The following is a 17,551-nucleotide window of genomic DNA, read 5'->3' as shown; positions in this document are numbered from 1 at the left end:
ATTCCTTGAATATTAGCAGTATATCACAGCCTCTAATATGCTGTAGGAACTCAACAGATATGTGCTGAGTTAACTAATATTTGCAGTTCTTTGCATGAATGAATGGATCAAAAGCCACAGCTAATGCTTACTGGGCCAGGTCCCAAACTCAGGACTTCGTGAATCAATTGCACTGAACTTCCCACTCTGCCAAAATAACTATTAAAAGCAGAATGCAGAGGTCCAATAAAGTGTACAAATTGTTTTGGGGGTGGAAAGGGAAAAATCATTTTTCAGATTAACACAACTGATTTATATTTAATAACTCCTCAATCTGAATTTTACACAAACTCAGGGTATGAAGCATGCATAGCTGAAATTCTCACATTGACCAGAGTCAAATCATTTCTTATTTTTTAAGGTTTTCGTTTGGAGAGTGGAACAAATGGATGATAGAGAATGAATGCAGTATATCATTACACAAGAGATCAGTCAGCATCTTTATCTACGTGTTAAGGTTACTGAGTGAATAGCTCAGATTTATAATAGCTGAGTTTCATGCCAGCAGAAAAACCACAACCTAGGCTGAGTTATCAGGAGACATTAGGAAGAAAGTATGATGGTAATATATCCATCCAATTGCTACATAAATGGAAACACTATGAGAAAGTTGGCTGAGCACCTTGATAACCTAATTCATAATGTCTCTAAAAAGGCATACAATGATTTAGAGGAAAAAATGATTGTCATATAAAGATGTATAGAATTTAAGATATGTGTGTATCATACATATTATAGTCTTCAGGCATAAGCTGTATATTAGATTGTCTAGATTTGTCCACTAAAGAATAAAATGTTCTGACTTTTTTCTGCTGCTGTCAAGACATCCTTATATAGCTTCATTAAAGATAATGTTTCAAAATGTACCTTCATAATTTTCTAAAAACTTTCAGATAAAAGGCTAATGAAATTTCATTGTAAGACTGATAATTCAGAGCTATTATATCCCATCATTTAATTTATTCAAGGTTCAGCTTTCTTGGTAGATAAAATTAGCTTAATTACATTTCAAAAGATGATGTGTACCCCCCAAAAAAGAGTCATGTTTTTTAATCTTAGGAAGAAAGACTGGCTATATGGTCATCCTTCTTTATAGCTAGTTAGGGCATGGTGACCAAACTGGCCAACAAAATGTTGGCAGAAGGTGAATAAGCATTTTGGTCTTGGTCCTTTAAACCTTTCCTGAATAATCCTTCACCTTTTCTAAACTTGCATTAATTGTCCAGTGTAAGAGGTTACAGTCTGAGGAGGATGATAGAACCACTGAACAGCAAAAGCCTGGATTGTGAATAACAAATAGAACTTTCTTGTTCTGAGGTCCACTATCCAACCCCCACTGACCCATACTGAACTATGAGATTAGTCAGAATTTTATTGAGATTCTCTGTTATGGCAGTTACCCTACTATAATGCAAATTACAAGCATCTTCTAAAGGTTTATAGGGATGGAAATTAAAATGACCAGTATGAAAAACTCCGTATTGTTTCAAGTAATGTCTGGCAGTAGAAATCTGGCTAGTTCCTCTTCCTCTCTCTACTCACTAGGATAATTAAATATCCCCAATCTTTTTACTTCAGGCTGTCTTTATAGTCTTCTCATTATTGACCCTTTTGCAATAATATGTAAAAGAATGAATACCTTTTAAGGAGGATAGTGACATTTTATAATTATAAGTTTTTTTACAGATTTTTTTATCACTGAAATCACTATTTCTTTTCATTTTTCTCTTTTATTAGACACATCCAGATAATTGGAACTGTATGTTGAAAAACTAATGCAACTCAGAATGCAGTTTGGATTTATGCCATAATTATAAGCCTTAAATTTTTTCTGATTTCATTTGCAGGTATATATGACTCAAACATCTTTTTATAACTATCAGCAAAGGATCCTTGTCAAAGTCATCTTTTTCACACCTAGAGAAAATAAGGATGAGAAAACGATGGCAGTGGAAAATTTCATTCTTTAAAATATGCAAAGTGATTACAAAATAAGTCAGGATGCCTTGGTCTATTTTTAGAAATTTCCCCTTGCAAAACCCAATTTAACAGAAAATAAGCAATGGGTATAGTGGCGTTGCTGATGTAAGCTGAGAAAATCTATGCTCTTAAATATCATAAAAATGTCTTGAATTATTCTTGGTGTATTTGACAGTTTGGAATTAGCATCTGAAGAGATTTATATAAACATATGTATTTGGTGGCTTATACATTCATTACTTCACTTTAGAGGATTACTTGCAAAAGCTTTATAGACATGATCTCTTCATTTTCATAGAATTTGTACCTTCAAAATCCAAGTATCAGTGTCTTTTTAACATTAGGTACCACTGACAAAGTGTCCCTTTTATGGCCTGCTTCTGTAATCCTGCCTGGTAGAACACATTGCATATCTACTTTATTTACTCTTCATGACAACTTTATGAAGCGGATAGCACCAGTCATCACTATATTGCACATGAGAAATTTTAAAGAGGTTCACCGATTGCTCTTGACTCCAAAGCTCATAATCCTTCTTGTCTAAATGAGACTTGAAAATAGTAAGCATACAAGTTCTAAATTTTGCAAAGCTACATTTCTTTTTCCAAATGTGAATTCGCCACTTTCTGTAGTATGTCATCAATATGAAGCACGTATCTTTGTCCGAGTGTTGATCTCTCTTCTCTTACATTTCCTTTAGCCATTTACCATATGACTGGAATGTTCCATAACATTACAGAGCTTTGGTTCTTAAAGTACAACCAACTCCAACACTGCCCACAGCTCTCAGGATTCTATAATGCTTTCTGTTCATTACCACCTGCTGGTTTATTCTCAACAAAGCCCTTCAGTTGGACTGTTCCCGAAGCAGAGCTGCTCGGAGGCCGTCACACGGCCCTATTTAGTTCTGGTCTCTTACTTTGCTGAAGCAACATTTGAACAGTGATGGGACTTGCTTAGATATATCAAGTTCTTTAACCACCAATTTAATACGACATGTTGAACTGGGTCTTAATTATAGTGATTTCATTATAAAATTTAGAAAACATGCTTGACTTTTTTTTTTTAAAGATTTATTCACTTTATTACAAAGTTAGATACACAGAGAGGAGAAGAGACAGAGAGGAAGATCTTCCTTCCGTCCGATGATTCACTCCCCAAGTGAGCGGCAACAGGCCAGTACTGCGCCGATCCGATGCCAGGAACCAGGAACCTCTTCTGGGTCTCCCAGGCGGGTGCAGGGTCTCAAAGCTTTGGGCCGTCCTCGACTGCTTTCCCAGGCCACAAGCAGGGAGCTGGATGGGAAGTGGAGCTGCTGGGATTAGAACCGGCGCCCATATGGGATCCCGGGGCTTTCAAGGTGAGGACTTTAGCCGCTAGGCCACGCCTCCGGGCCCAACCAAGGAACTTTCTAAGGAACCTTAAGAATAAGGGCAGATTGAGCATCTGTCTCTATTTTTTATATATTTTCACATGATTTAAGTATACAGTGGCAAAATATTTCTGATTTTATTACATTTACATGCTCTTGCACATGAGTTTCTCTCCAGTTAACTTTAGTGTGTGGCTTAACAGAAGCAGTGCAAATTCCTCTCCTAAAATATGTCCTCGTTCAAGGCGAGGACTTTAGCCACTAGGCCACGCCGCTGGGCCCGCTTCTTTGACTTTTTTTTGAGCCTTACAAGGTCTTAAAATCTAACCAAGGTTCCTGAACTCTCCACATCAATGTTCCCAGCTCAACAGTTGACCAAACACTCAAGGTACCTTCACTATAACTGATCCCAACCTAGTGAATTTCACTTCGTGGTAGCATAGGAATTACTCAAAAATCACACTCACCAAATACTTTACATACACACACACACACACACACATATATTCATAAAACTTCCTATAAATTCAAGATAGGATATTTTAACAACCAAAATTAGGATTTAATCTCAGGATAAAGAACAGTTCTTGAGAACACTGTCACACACACACACACAAAAACAATGAAATTTGCTCTCAGTTTTCACATTTTGCTACTCACTGGGGAAGGCTTCAGAACATGCTGGCTGTTTGTGAACAGATATGTGGCAAATATTGAGTCATGTGTCTAGCTTCATTCACCACAATTTAAAAAAAATCTTACATATATGCTTGTCCATATTTACCTCTCAGTTGCTAGGTTTCGATAAAACAAAGGAAGTGCAATTGGGTTACTATTTAAGAGAAATCTTTGTAAAAGTTCATGGAAAAACCTGATGAAATAATTATGCATGTCTTTAAAATAACTTGTACCAAAATAAGCTTATTTTTAATGCCATCTCCCACAATGCCTTCATATTAATCCACCCTTTCTTAGGGCCATTTACCTATGTCTAAAATAGGCATCTGATGAGTATTTTACTGTTTAATAAGCAATCTTAAATATTACACTGCATCCACTCCGTGAAGAGCTTGTGAAATGTGTTTAAGTCATGTTAATGATTAAAGATGGCATTTCAGTCTCAGCACAAAAGTGTTTGCACATTATCAAACATCACATCCTGGTCTAGTCAAGGTTACTTAAAAACTGTTCTTAGGAATAATTTAATTATACATTGGAAAGTTACATAACCTTCAAAAGAACGAAACAGAACTTTCGGTGTTGATGTGGAAAGGCATTCAGAAATCTTATAAACTGAGGAACATTATATAGTATGCCTCAACCATTTGAAAGGAATCTTATACATAAACACACAGACCATTTGCATGGGTACCCAAATGTTTTGACAAAAAAAAAAAACCATTATATCATTGGAACGGTGCTTCTTGGACAAAGGACATCTCTCCATTAAGGACTTTCTTACAGTGCCCGCACTGTCACCAGTCAGTGCTGTTGTTTAAGCTACAGTCACTCAGTTTAGACTGCATTTATTGAATAACAAAGGTAGTATTTCTTATAAAAACATAACAGCTTACAATAAATGTTTACCTCAGCAAAGATCCTTCAACCTCCCATAGAGCTATGAATATCAGGCTAATGTGCTCTTATTTCAGCCAGACTGATTTTTCTGTCTGCTCTAACACTGCTTGGAAAGCTCACGTATCTACAGCATTGCACATATCAGAAAACAGATGAAGAATGAGCCCAGGGCATATGCACAACACCGGTGCTTAGTAGGCATCACAACTAAAATATCCAACGAGTAAATTTTACTGCATCATGTATTTCTCAATTACTATGATAAAGGTATCTGTGAAAGAGCTTTCTTGTGATTACTTCATCATATAAGATTCTCACTACATAAGAAAAATCATATTTGCTAAATAGCTAATACTCAGCATATCATCTGAAAGTACACATTCAATTATTTAATCACGATGTAACACTGTGATAAAAAGACCCTATCTTCCAAGTGACTTGGTAATTCTGTCATGGTCAACTTATTTTTTCAGATCATATATATAGTTCCGTCTTTACTAAAACGTAGATTCATGTTTCTTCTAGTTACTAACTGATCCATTTAAAACCACTGAAGACTTTCCAAAGCAAAGCAACATTATTTTGTTACTATCACAGATTTTGTAGTTCAGGAATCACCATGAAAAAGTAGAGGTGACTTGTCTGTATTCTGTGATGGTTAGAGCTGGATTAATCTGGAATATGGTACACAAGCTTTTCCTTTAAAGTATCAGATAATGTACAATTCAGTCTTTGTGTCTCTGCCATTTATTTGTGTTTATATTTTTTGGAATGTAAAAAAATGAGTGTGTGCTCCTAAATAACACAAAACCAAGCAGCAAATCACCTTTAATCCACAGACTGTACCCTACCAATTCCTGCTCTGGGGGCTTTTTCACTGCAATGTGTGGCAAATAAGACTGGGCTGAGTTCACAGGTTCCCTTGGACTGCTGACCAGAGCATCTTTATGCAAACTTCTCTTTCAGTATAGGGTTTTTTGGCTGTTTTAAAAGTAAATGTCCCAACAGAGGAGTTCCCAAAATATGTTTTCCCAAGCAATAGGAGCCAACTATACTAGATTCGAAAGCCACACTGCATTTATGCCAGCATATTTAATTTATAACAAGCAAATCATGAAGACTAACCCTGATTCAAAGGAGAGGTGATTTGCCTCTAATTTATGAAAGAACAGGAAGATCAAAGCACAGAAGTGGGTGCACCAAAGCAAGACACTCTAATAAGCATGCTTGGAAAACACAATCTCCCAAAACTCTCCAGAAAATCTTCTGTGTTTGACAGCATATACATGTATATAGATATTCATATAACAGTTCTGAGGCCAAGACTCTAGCATCGTCATAAATCTCAGATCCCTTATGTATTTCTGTAACCTACTACCTGTGTCCTCCCACACGATCAATTCTTCCTACTGCCTAACATTTTCTACTTAACCAGTTTCAAGATAGTATCTACATATATCAAATGTTTTATTCATTTTTTTGAAGGGCAGAATGACATCAAGAAGCTCTTCACATGAGGAAATTGAAAAAGTAAAAAGCTGGGGAGAGGCTGCACTTTTCAAGTCCTAAGAGCACTCTTAATAAGTTTGGTTTTCACTGGCACCTCTGCCTCACAGAGCTTAGGAATAATTACCACCTTCAAGTCACAGAAATTCCCTTCCAGTCAATGTACCTTATGTTGTGGACAGCAATACTAAATTACACACACACACACACACACGTACAAGTAGGTATGGCTCAGCCACTGAGTTTTCATATGGAAGCAATTTAAAAATTTGGAAAATTTTCCCTTTGTTTCTCCCCTTACCCCAGATACAGGGAAAAAATGGTAATATTAGTGTGGAAACAATGGTCTTACCTACTTTCACCCTGTAGCCCTCGACCCTTTGTACCCTCATCAAGTAAGATTATTAAAAATTTTTTTAAAAATTGGAAAATGTTTATTCCAGAGCTGCCAAAACAAAGACCAGTAACTATAGCAAACAAATCTCTTAATAAAATTCCATCACTAAAATACAAGTTGTTGTCAAAAGGGTAAATGAGTTTCAAAAGATAGTTTTGCTGCATAATCCATGGAATTAACAACTCACATCACAAACACTGAAAACTAAGTACATTTTAATATTCTTTGTTAATCCTTTATGTTTTTTTAAAAAATTAACATGTATCTTTCTTGCTGGGAATTTTTTCAGAGGTAAAAATATAACTATATTTTTTCATTTAATTAAAATGAGAGTTGATTATTTTAGGATATTAAATGCAGTGAATGTTAAGATTTCTTTTCACTTAGATTTTGATCACTTTGCCAAGTCACTCAAAAATCTGCTTTGCAACTTGTCCAAGATTTTCCCCTCATTAGCATAAAACATCTTAGAATCCTGCTGATAGCACTTTACCTAGTGCAGAAAATGATTTGGATAATAAACAGCTGGAAATAAAAATGTTCTGTGGTAGCAGAAAAAACAGATTAGCAATTACACAAAACGAATAGAAACTTCCTTTCTCTACCATCCTGTGTAATTTTGTATATTAAATTTTAGACTTGAAACAGAAGTCCCAGGAAAGTTTATTAAAAGATAGCCTGCTACACTATTTTTCTCTTCCAATCTCCCCTTTATTTTTTTACCCAACTTTTAGAATTTTCTGCTTAATTCTGACCTTAATGTTTATTCTCTAATCAAATGGTTCTCAAACAATTTTCAGATTTGCAATGGCTTCTTAATACACTGTAAAGGCTACAAAACAGCAAGTATTACAGATAAATCGGGACGGCCTTCATAGTTTCATTTCATGCCGCACCTCTACTCACGACAATCTGCCCTTTCATCTCTTAAATCTTACATTTGCCGCAATTTTTCTGTCAAGCTATAAACATGAAGTGTCTTTTTTATGAAGCTTAATTTTATTCCAAAGCAACTTCGATGTTAAAAATAAACATGTTTATTTTTCTGAATCACTTGTCTTGCCGCGTCTTTACAGGCCATTCTCCATTCGAGGTAAGAAAACATAACACATGAAGAAAATATTTGTCTATTTAAGGTCTTACATCCCGAAGCTCCTGTGTTCTTGCTCTTCTGAAAATGACACCTTTCCTTGGGAAGAAACTACTATCTGAAAGAAAAATAACAACCTACCTGCTGTGTAATTGCAGAGCTATTACAGAGACTGAAAATGAACACGAAACCTGACAAGTCCTCAACTGCTAGCCAGAGCTAAAATTCTGACATTTAGATAAAAAGCATAAAGCCAACAATGACTCATAAAACCAGGTGGTTTCTGATTCACAGGATGCTCCCAGCTACTCATGAACCCTTGAACCCCCAAAATGATCACACTTAATTTATAAAAAAATGTGAACAGATGAGCAGCAAAACTAAGCACTTGGACCATGAATACTGTATGAAGTTTGGGGGAAAATTTACTCATTATACATTATAAGAGAAGCACAAAACATCAATCAGTTTATTCCAATTACTTATCTACAATGTGATATGAAGTTTTGGCTTCACTTTTATTGCAATGTTCTCTAGAAAAATGCTAAGATACAGTTACAGCGCAGGAAAAAAAATAGATGCCTTGCCTCTCATCTGGAGCCTGTGATTGGGAACAGGGCCTGTTTTGGAGAACAGCTGCTACCTGAGATGAATGCCCGAGTACCAGAACTTTATGTCTCCAAGTATTTCAAGAGCGCTCTCCATCTTTTATTCTTCCTCAGCATTGAGACACACTCCCTCAGAGGTGAATCCTGGAACAGATGTCTTTGTGTTCTGTATTCTGGTCCAGGGACATTTGGGGTAATCTCAACAACCTCAAGGCAGGACTTTTGGTATCCCAGAAAAAATATTTAGGAATTAGTTTATTCAGAGTGTAGAACAAGTTGGCCAGGAGACTTAGTCACATTCAGCTATTATTTCCAAAATGGAAACCATTCACTGCTAAAGAAGTCAGTTGTCCTGTTCAAAATAGTACTGAGATTCAGTTTCATTACCAAGGAAATCTAAAAGAACTTTGGTGTGCAAAGTAAAAATGCCTGACTTTCATGTTAGGAATCTATACCATTCTTTCTAGCATGGATCCTAGGACTTTCAAGAATAAAAAATCTAATTGCTCCATTAATTTTTTTCGACAATGCAATTTCAGTAAAGTAAGTGCTTTTGGGGTTCTAACCTTTATTTAGTCAATCACTTTCTGGAAGTTAATATTTAACAAATCATTTCTTTTCTCATTTTTAAAAAATAGCATCAAATTAATAATGTGAAATAATTTTGGAAGAAAAATGTGGACCAGAAAATATAAATATGGCCAAGGGTTTGAAATCAAGAAATTTATGCAGTGTATTACTAAAATTTCATACACTTGAAAAACCCTCCCAGCTTCACTGTATATAAAAGTGAGTCACTGAAGAGACTATCATGTTGTAGGTGCTCAAAAAATACTTGATTCTCTTAGTTCATGAATTCTTTCCATCTGACATAAGACATTTATAATTTAAACCTCTTTCAAATTTTATAGGGAGAAATTAAAACAATTTTTATTTGAGAAGTGATTGTTCATCTACATTACATTTGAAGTCTTTCCCAGGCCATCTAATTGCCTAATAATGCAAAGATGAAGGTGTACTCTTGTTAACTGCTTAGTCTATGGTATTATTTATGTTGAATCACATTTTAGGACAGAGTCAACATTTTTATTTTAATTACTCAGCTAAAAGAACTCATGAAGTCATAACTTGGATAAATTAATCATGCACGTATTTTACATTACCCTTTTAATTCAGCAAACTAATCAAAACTAGTGTATTCATAAAATGACAGACACTTTGGACAAATAGGCTATTGAAAACAGCTCCACTAATATCCATCAAATGACTAGGGAAAAGATACAGGTAAGTGGATTTCTAGTTGGTTTTCAAAAAAACAAACAATACTTTTGTTATCTTTGTATTCTATATACAAAAAGCCTAAAAGGAGTTGCAATGCCATTAGCACAGTGAAAATTGGCTTCTATAAATGCTGAATGCATTTGTTGAAACATGAATGAATAAATGACTTTTTGTATAAATACATATAATGTTCCCTGCTAATACTTTCTGGATATTGGAAAGCACACTAATCTTGTTTCCCTTAAGTATCTATTATAGCAGGGTTTTTAAAAAATAAGGCATACAAAATTGTATTCAACATTGATTTTAGGGCCTGCATTGTGAAAAAGCTGGTAAAGCTCCTGCCTGCAATGACCGCATCTCATATGGACATTGGTTTGTGTCCCAGCTGACGTCCTCGGAAATGCAGCAGGAGATGGCCCAAGCTTTAAGCTCCTTCCATTCATGTGGGAAGCCTAGAATAAATTTTGGCCTGTCCTTGCTCTGGCCACTGCAGCCACCTGGGGCGGAACTTAGATACATGCAAAAATGATCCTTCTTCCTCTGTGACACTTTCAGATGAGTAAGTTTTTAAAATCTTTTTTAAAGATTGTTTTAACGCATAGTTTTGACATGTAGAATTATATTCTGAATAATTTGAGTGATAAATCAGGTAACTTAAGCATATAGAATTGTTTTTGCTTGTTTACTTTAACAGACATGGTTTAATTATTCCTAACCATGCTACTTATGAGCAAATTTGGCACAACGTTTATTCTCTTTGGACTTTCATTCATCACCAGGTAAATAAGAAATATCTTATAAGATTACTGTGATAATTATAATAGTACATATAAGTTAATATAATGCCTGTCACATAAGTAAACGCACTCTCATTAACTTTTAAAACAGCCTCTTAGGGCCGGCATGATAGTTCAGTGGCTACATCCTTGCCTGAAATACACCAGGATCCCTTATGTGCACAGGTTGTGTCCTGGCTGCCCCACTTGCCTCCCAGTTTCCCATTTGCTGCCTGGGAGAGCAGGAACCTTGCACCTGCACGGGAGACCTGGCAGAAGCTCCTGGCTTCATCAGCTCAGCTCTGGCCATTTAGGTCATTTTGCGAGTGACCAGTGGATGGAAGATTTTTATCTGTATATTCTTCTCTCTGTAAATCTGCCTTTCCAATAAGAATGAATTAATCTTTTAAAAAATCCCATTAAAGCTAATGTCTACAGCAAGTAGCAGGGCACAGGGTAACTAATAAATTTAGAATAATGATTTAAAGATGAAGTAAGTTCTCTCAAAATTCAGAATTTCAGTGAAATTAAGCCTTGGAATACACTTCTCAATTTGTAAATTAGTATGAATAATATTTTTCAAATAGAATGTACAACATTCAGAAACATCAAATCAAACAATTTTGGTAATGCATTTATTAATATATCTACAGCATCTTAAGTTTATTACAAATGAGTGGTATCAATAGTACTAAAATTAACGAGTATCTACATCTGCACAATTTATGCAAACAACAAGTACAGAGCATGACCCAGGAGTGTCAACCTTTGTTAAACTATCCTCCCAAGCATGGCAGCTGGGCCTCCATGCACTCACATGTAAAGAGATTTCAAAGCTGAGAACTAAGCACATTAGTGTCCAGTGTAATTTCTTACTGGTTCTTCCCTCCATTGATATGTGAAGCCATCGGCATCAATTTTATGCCCAAGTCAAAAGTATCAGGGACAAAGACAAAAATAAATAGCCCTCTAACTCTCTTCTCCTGAGTCCATATTCTCTACTTATGTTGTAGTGCTTTTATTACTAGTGAAGATTTTTCAGGACTATTAATCTTTTTGCCCTTTTGACTCCTTGCTAGAATATCTGCTTTTTCTTTGTTTGCCTTCATGATGGTCAGTTGTATCCCATTCAGAGCATTTGTCTTCTACAGAGATTTCACTGTCTGCATAGTATAATCACTATGGTAATATTATCACTTATACATAATTCTAAAAAAGATCATGGTTGTTGAGCTGAGGATTTGAGGAAAGAATGCAAATTTTGGACCCTTGGAAGACTGTGGAATCTGTAAGTATTAAAGTTGTAAGACAGTACCTCTCTCTCCAACTAATGTCCCTTAGGCAAATGCTCTTTAGAATACCAGCAGAGAGGTGAAAGAGTTGTAGTGACGTATTTAGTTTGTCTACCTCCTGGGGAAAGCAGCTCTTTTAGGTGATTTGTTAATAATTGATATGACCTGGTCTAGACAGGCCTGTGCTGAGATGGCACTCTGACTTGTTGATTGCATACCCCTGACTCCTGAGTACGCATGTTTAAGCCACAGTTAGCTGTGGCCTTATTCATACATACTCAAAACAAATATTTTTCAAATCAGGAAAACTACAGGTGACTCTTGTACCTACTTTTAAACATAATTTTCACTTTAATAAACTTTACATAACATTGCTGACATATTTAATAAACACGCACATATTGATCTAACTGAATTGTAATGTGGGAAACTTAGGTATTTAGCTTGTATTAATTGAAATTTTGATACTGTAACATAAAATTATCCTATCTTTTAAATAAGCCTACCACTCTAGATAAATATCCCAATGTTAAGGGACAGATTATTTATCTCATCTAATGACTATGGTGTCAATTAAAATAGTTCTTAGTTTGTCCATTTGAAAATCATTGGATGGACTTTTTATATTACTTTCTATCATTTGAAGTTTTAGTTAAGAATCTAAAAAATTTCTTCTTGTTTCATTTTTCTGTTAGAGACTACCATCCGCGAAGAACTTCACCTTGTAAGGTTCAAAGAACTTAAAGACCAATTGTTTGGAAACATCAATATGAGAAACATCCACTTTCATGCATTAGTTCCCGATTTAATGAGAAAGGCTAGAAAGGAGCAGGCAGAGTGGTCAGGTGACAAATTGAGAGTCCAAAAACTAAAGATGCATAAACAGGGTACAACAAACTCTTCCTATCTCTACGTATTAAAGTTGAAGGTAACAAGACAGCAGTGAAGGATGTGTGAAAAATCACTGGGTGCAATCCCAGAGTGTCGAAAAACATGCTGACAGACTGGAAATGGCAAGGAAAGATGGATGGGATGTAATGACAAGATGCACTTGCCTGGCGAGCTTTTTTAGTGCACAACTTATTTATTTTATGACCATATTTGTAATACAGTTGAAAAGCTATGATCTGATTACATCCTTGAGTATTCAGATTACATTTCTTTTATTAGAATCAATAAACCAAATCCCTTTTAAAAGTTCTTTTTTAATTCAATAAGAAGAGAGTTAAGTGCATATGGGGAGAAAATAAGAGCATTTCACTCAAGGGAACCGAAGGTTGCTATCTGGAGAATTTCCAGAAAATTAAGTTACAGCATTGGGAATTTATGGTTTCCAGAACTTTAAGATCTTATTTCATGACTAGATTTCAACCTTGTGGTTGACGTGCATTTTAAAAAAGTGTTCTGCTAAGTTCATTAGCTCTCTATATAATGAAGAATTCTGTAACTAACTGGCAGCGTTCCTTGCAAAGCACTGAATTTGTAAGTAAATTTATTCCTTTTCTGTCTGGTTTAGGAACCAATAAGCCCACTTTTCCACACCTTACATATTCATTCCTTGACTCAAATAATGTAAATGTAGTTTTCCCTTAAAAGCCTCAGTTGTACTACTTTGCAACATAGATGAATGCAAAAAGCCTTAAAATAGATAGAGAAATTCGGGTCACATGATGGTTCCAAAGCACCAGAAGGTGGAGATTGGTGAACCAGGAGTTGTGGCTATGGAGTTCTTGGTGGAAATTTAACATAAGAACCCAGACCTGGTACTCATAGGAGGGAGTGGCACAACTGACTGCAAGCAAAGAGTTGTAAACCAACTGCAATAAGTAAAATCAAACTGTAGACCTGTGGGTGACACAGCTTAGAAACCTGCCCCAAGAAGAAGACTCTGCTAACCAGAAGTACAATGACCAAGAGCAAAGGCACGATGAATATTACTGAACACTCCCATGCTAAGGAGCAAAACCCTATACCAACCTCAGAGTTAACTGAGGAAGACATGGAGAAATGGGGGACACAGAATTCAGAAAACTCATTTTAAAGCTTCTGATCAACAATGAGAAGCACATACAAGAGTTCCAAGAATTTAAGGAACATGTTACACAAGCAATTCTATTGTTTTGGTTACAAATAATAGAAATATTCTTGCTTCTTGAAAAAGCAGAAAGCAGGAACGGGTTTTATCACTGCAGAAGTTTAGGCTACTGGGGAGACCCAGGCATTCGACTCCTCATGAGGTAGAAATAACCCAGCAATCCTGTCTCTCTGCTTCTTCCTCTGTCCATGTTTTCTATTTCATGTTTTCACTCAGTAGACTAGTTTCCTCTGTTTCCTGGCATGTGTGTGGGAATCCCTGCTGTCGACCCTTCCCCAGCACATATCTCTATTCCAAGTTGGCCACACATTAGAGCAATTTGGACAGTGGAGTCTCTTAGATTCAGTTCCAAATCATCAGCTCTCCACGGGCAAGATCATATCATGGAATCAAGTTACTGTCACAACCATGTGAATGGTGGAGGGCAGCAAGAAGTTCTGAGAAACAAGAAAAAATCATTGAGAGCTGGAGCCACAGTAAAATGGGTTCCACTCTACAGGGGGATATATTCTCCATGAAACTTGGATAACACATGAATCTATTTTCTATTAGTTGCTTTTTTTTTTCCTGCAGATTTCTCCTGAGGCAAGTTTGTATTACTCAGATAGTTAGGCTGCAACACAATTTCCCAAACACTCTAGAGAATAACTTTAATGTTGGAGTTGTACTGAATTTATTTATATCCTCTTTCTAGAAAGGCTTTGGGGCAGTTTACAACAAAGAAATATGATTCTCTTAACATACACATGGCCATTGAGAATTAAAATAATGTGACTAAATTTACTATCAGTTTTTGCTGCTAAACCTAATATTGAGACCCACAAGTTCTTATATTTTACTTGCCTAGCTTAAAAGGAACACATCAAATGGAGGTATCTGGACATTTAATGCACTTATCTTTAGTCAAATACTATCTGCATCTGTATAACTTTCACGAAGGCAGTAAGAATAAAATCTCGGTAAGAATAAAAGTTCCTGAAAATCTGAACTAATGAGTAAATTATATCTGCAAAATATTTATACTTTCACAACTTACAAATCTGCAGAATTTGATAATGGGAACATCTATTGCCAGAACATGCTTATTTTTGTTTATATCCACTCTTTTGTTCTATAATTATTGCGCATGCTTATTCTATGACAACCATCTGTTATAAATCATAGGACGGGCAAAATATGGCCTTTCATCTCAATGCTCACAGAATGCTAAACAAGACAGCACCTACATGCTATGGTAGTTGAAGTATGGAGATTGAAAAGGATGATTCATAGAAAGCTCGTTTCCAGTGATTCTTCAAGGTAATCTAAAAGAATTGATGGAGACATTATAAGGAATTTCAAAAGGAAGTACAGAGTGGTAAGAAAACAAGCTAAGTCGTGGGAATTACAGCTAGTTAAGGAGTGAGCAATCACTAAAAATGAGATTATTTTGTTAGCCCTTCTTCTTAAAAACAAATACCTATTCCATTAAACAGAATTCATTCATTTATTGATAGAATGAATCCGCTGAATTCCTCACCTCTCAGTATGCACTTACTAGCCTCTACTAGGAACAGATGTACCAACCAGCACACTCCGATATGCCAGACCCATCAATGCTTCAGTGAAATATAAGGACTTTTCTATCCTTCAGCATCTATTTCAGTTGCATATAAGTTCTTCACCAGCATACCACTAGTCATGGGAATTTAATTTTCCTAAATTCCAACTTGTCTTCTAGTCAGTTTCTCTCCAACTCCAAAAGCACCTAAGGGTTTTGTTGCTTTTTAGATATAATACAGACAGACAAATGGGATTATTTCAAGCTGAGAAGCTTCTGTATCACAAAGGAAATTCTCAACAAAGTGAAGAGGCAACCAACAGAATGGGAGGAAATATTTACAAGCCATGCACTTCTTAAAGGATTAATGCCCAGAATCTATGAAGACCGCAAGAAACTCAACAACCAGAACACTAATAATGCAACTAATAAATGGACAAAAGACATGAGCAGGTATGTCTTTCAAAGGATGAAATCCAAATAGCCAACAGACACACCAAAAAAATGCTCAGATTCCCTAGTTATGAGGGAATTGTAAAGTAAAAACCACAATGAAGTTTCAAAGAATAGCTGTCATACAGAAATCAGAAAACAATAAACACCATGAGGATATAGAGAAAAAATTACCTAACTGGCAGTAATGTATGTTGGCATAGACATTATGAAAGTATAGAGATTGCTCAGAAAACTTAAAATATATCAACCAAATGACCCAGGTATCCTACTGGTAACTTCCCCCACCCCAAAAAATGAAATTATCAGTTGAAAGAGTTAACTGTACATCCATGTTCATTAAAGCTCAATTCACATTTGCTACAACATGAAATTTTTATTTTTTTTTTTAGAGTAATAATTTTAATCACCATTGCAGCGCCCAAGCCCTTTACAGATGTCAGCATTGTCATGAGATCCGCAGGACATTCCAAGATCTCGCGTATTAAGTAAGTGTCTGAATACAATTGTTACATGTTGCCTTAATACTCAATTTAAAGACATGAATAAAATTTAAATCACATAAAAATAATTATACTCTCAGAAGACTATGGGTAAAACACATTAAGATATTTTAACAAGACTTTACAACATGAAATTAACCAGATGTATATAATCTGATGACTGGATAAAGAAAATATTGCATATATGCAATGTGGAACAGGATTAACCCATTAAAAAGAACAAAATCCTGTCTTTTACAACAAAAGGATGAAGCTAGAAACCACTATTCTCAGTGAAATAAGCCAGTCCCCGAAAAGGGGATTTGTGGGGATTTCCCCAAGTTGCGGTATTAATACACAGAATACCAAAAGCATGTTCTCCGTAGGACTAAAACTGACATTTTGAGATGCAGTCACTGTTTGCAGCCCTTGTCTACAAATCTGAAGAACAGTGTGTTTTTCTATTTACTGCTTGCTGAATTCCTGACCAAGTGGAGAAATAAGCCTGTGATTATAAAGTTAAAAATATGTCATGGCTAAGACTTAGAAAAAAATAAGGAAGGAATTAGGAGGAAGGATGAAAGAAGGGGTAGGGAAAGTAGAATGGGAAATAACACTATCACACCTGTTTATATAAAATATATGCAATTTCATAACATTATATTTAAAGCCAATGATTGAATACAGAGCATTGTACATAGTAAAGTGCCTCCATATTTCTCCAGATACTAGTTTTTCTTTAATCAATTGCTGCTTAAAATTCTGAATCTATATATAATCAGGGGTCCAGTGCAGTAGCCTAGTGGCTAATGTTGCCTTGAATGCAGAGGGATCCCATATGGGCGCCAGTTCGTGTCCTGGCTCCTCCACCTTCCATCCAGTTCCCTGTTTGTAGCCTGTGAAAGCAGTGGACTATGGCCTAAGCCTTGGGACCCTGTATCCATGCAGGAGATGCAGAAGCAGCTCCTGGCTCCTGACATCAAATCGACCCAGCGCCAGCCATTTTGGCCTTCATATATTGCATTGAATAATTATACATGTAAATAAGTAATTAATTTA

Source organism: Ochotona princeps, chromosome 14 (genome assembly GCF_030435755.1).
Source record: "Ochotona princeps isolate mOchPri1 chromosome 14, mOchPri1.hap1, whole genome shotgun sequence".
In the NCBI taxonomy this organism is placed as follows: domain Eukaryota; kingdom Metazoa; phylum Chordata; class Mammalia; order Lagomorpha; family Ochotonidae; genus Ochotona; species Ochotona princeps.
This window is presented reverse-complemented; position numbering follows the sequence as displayed.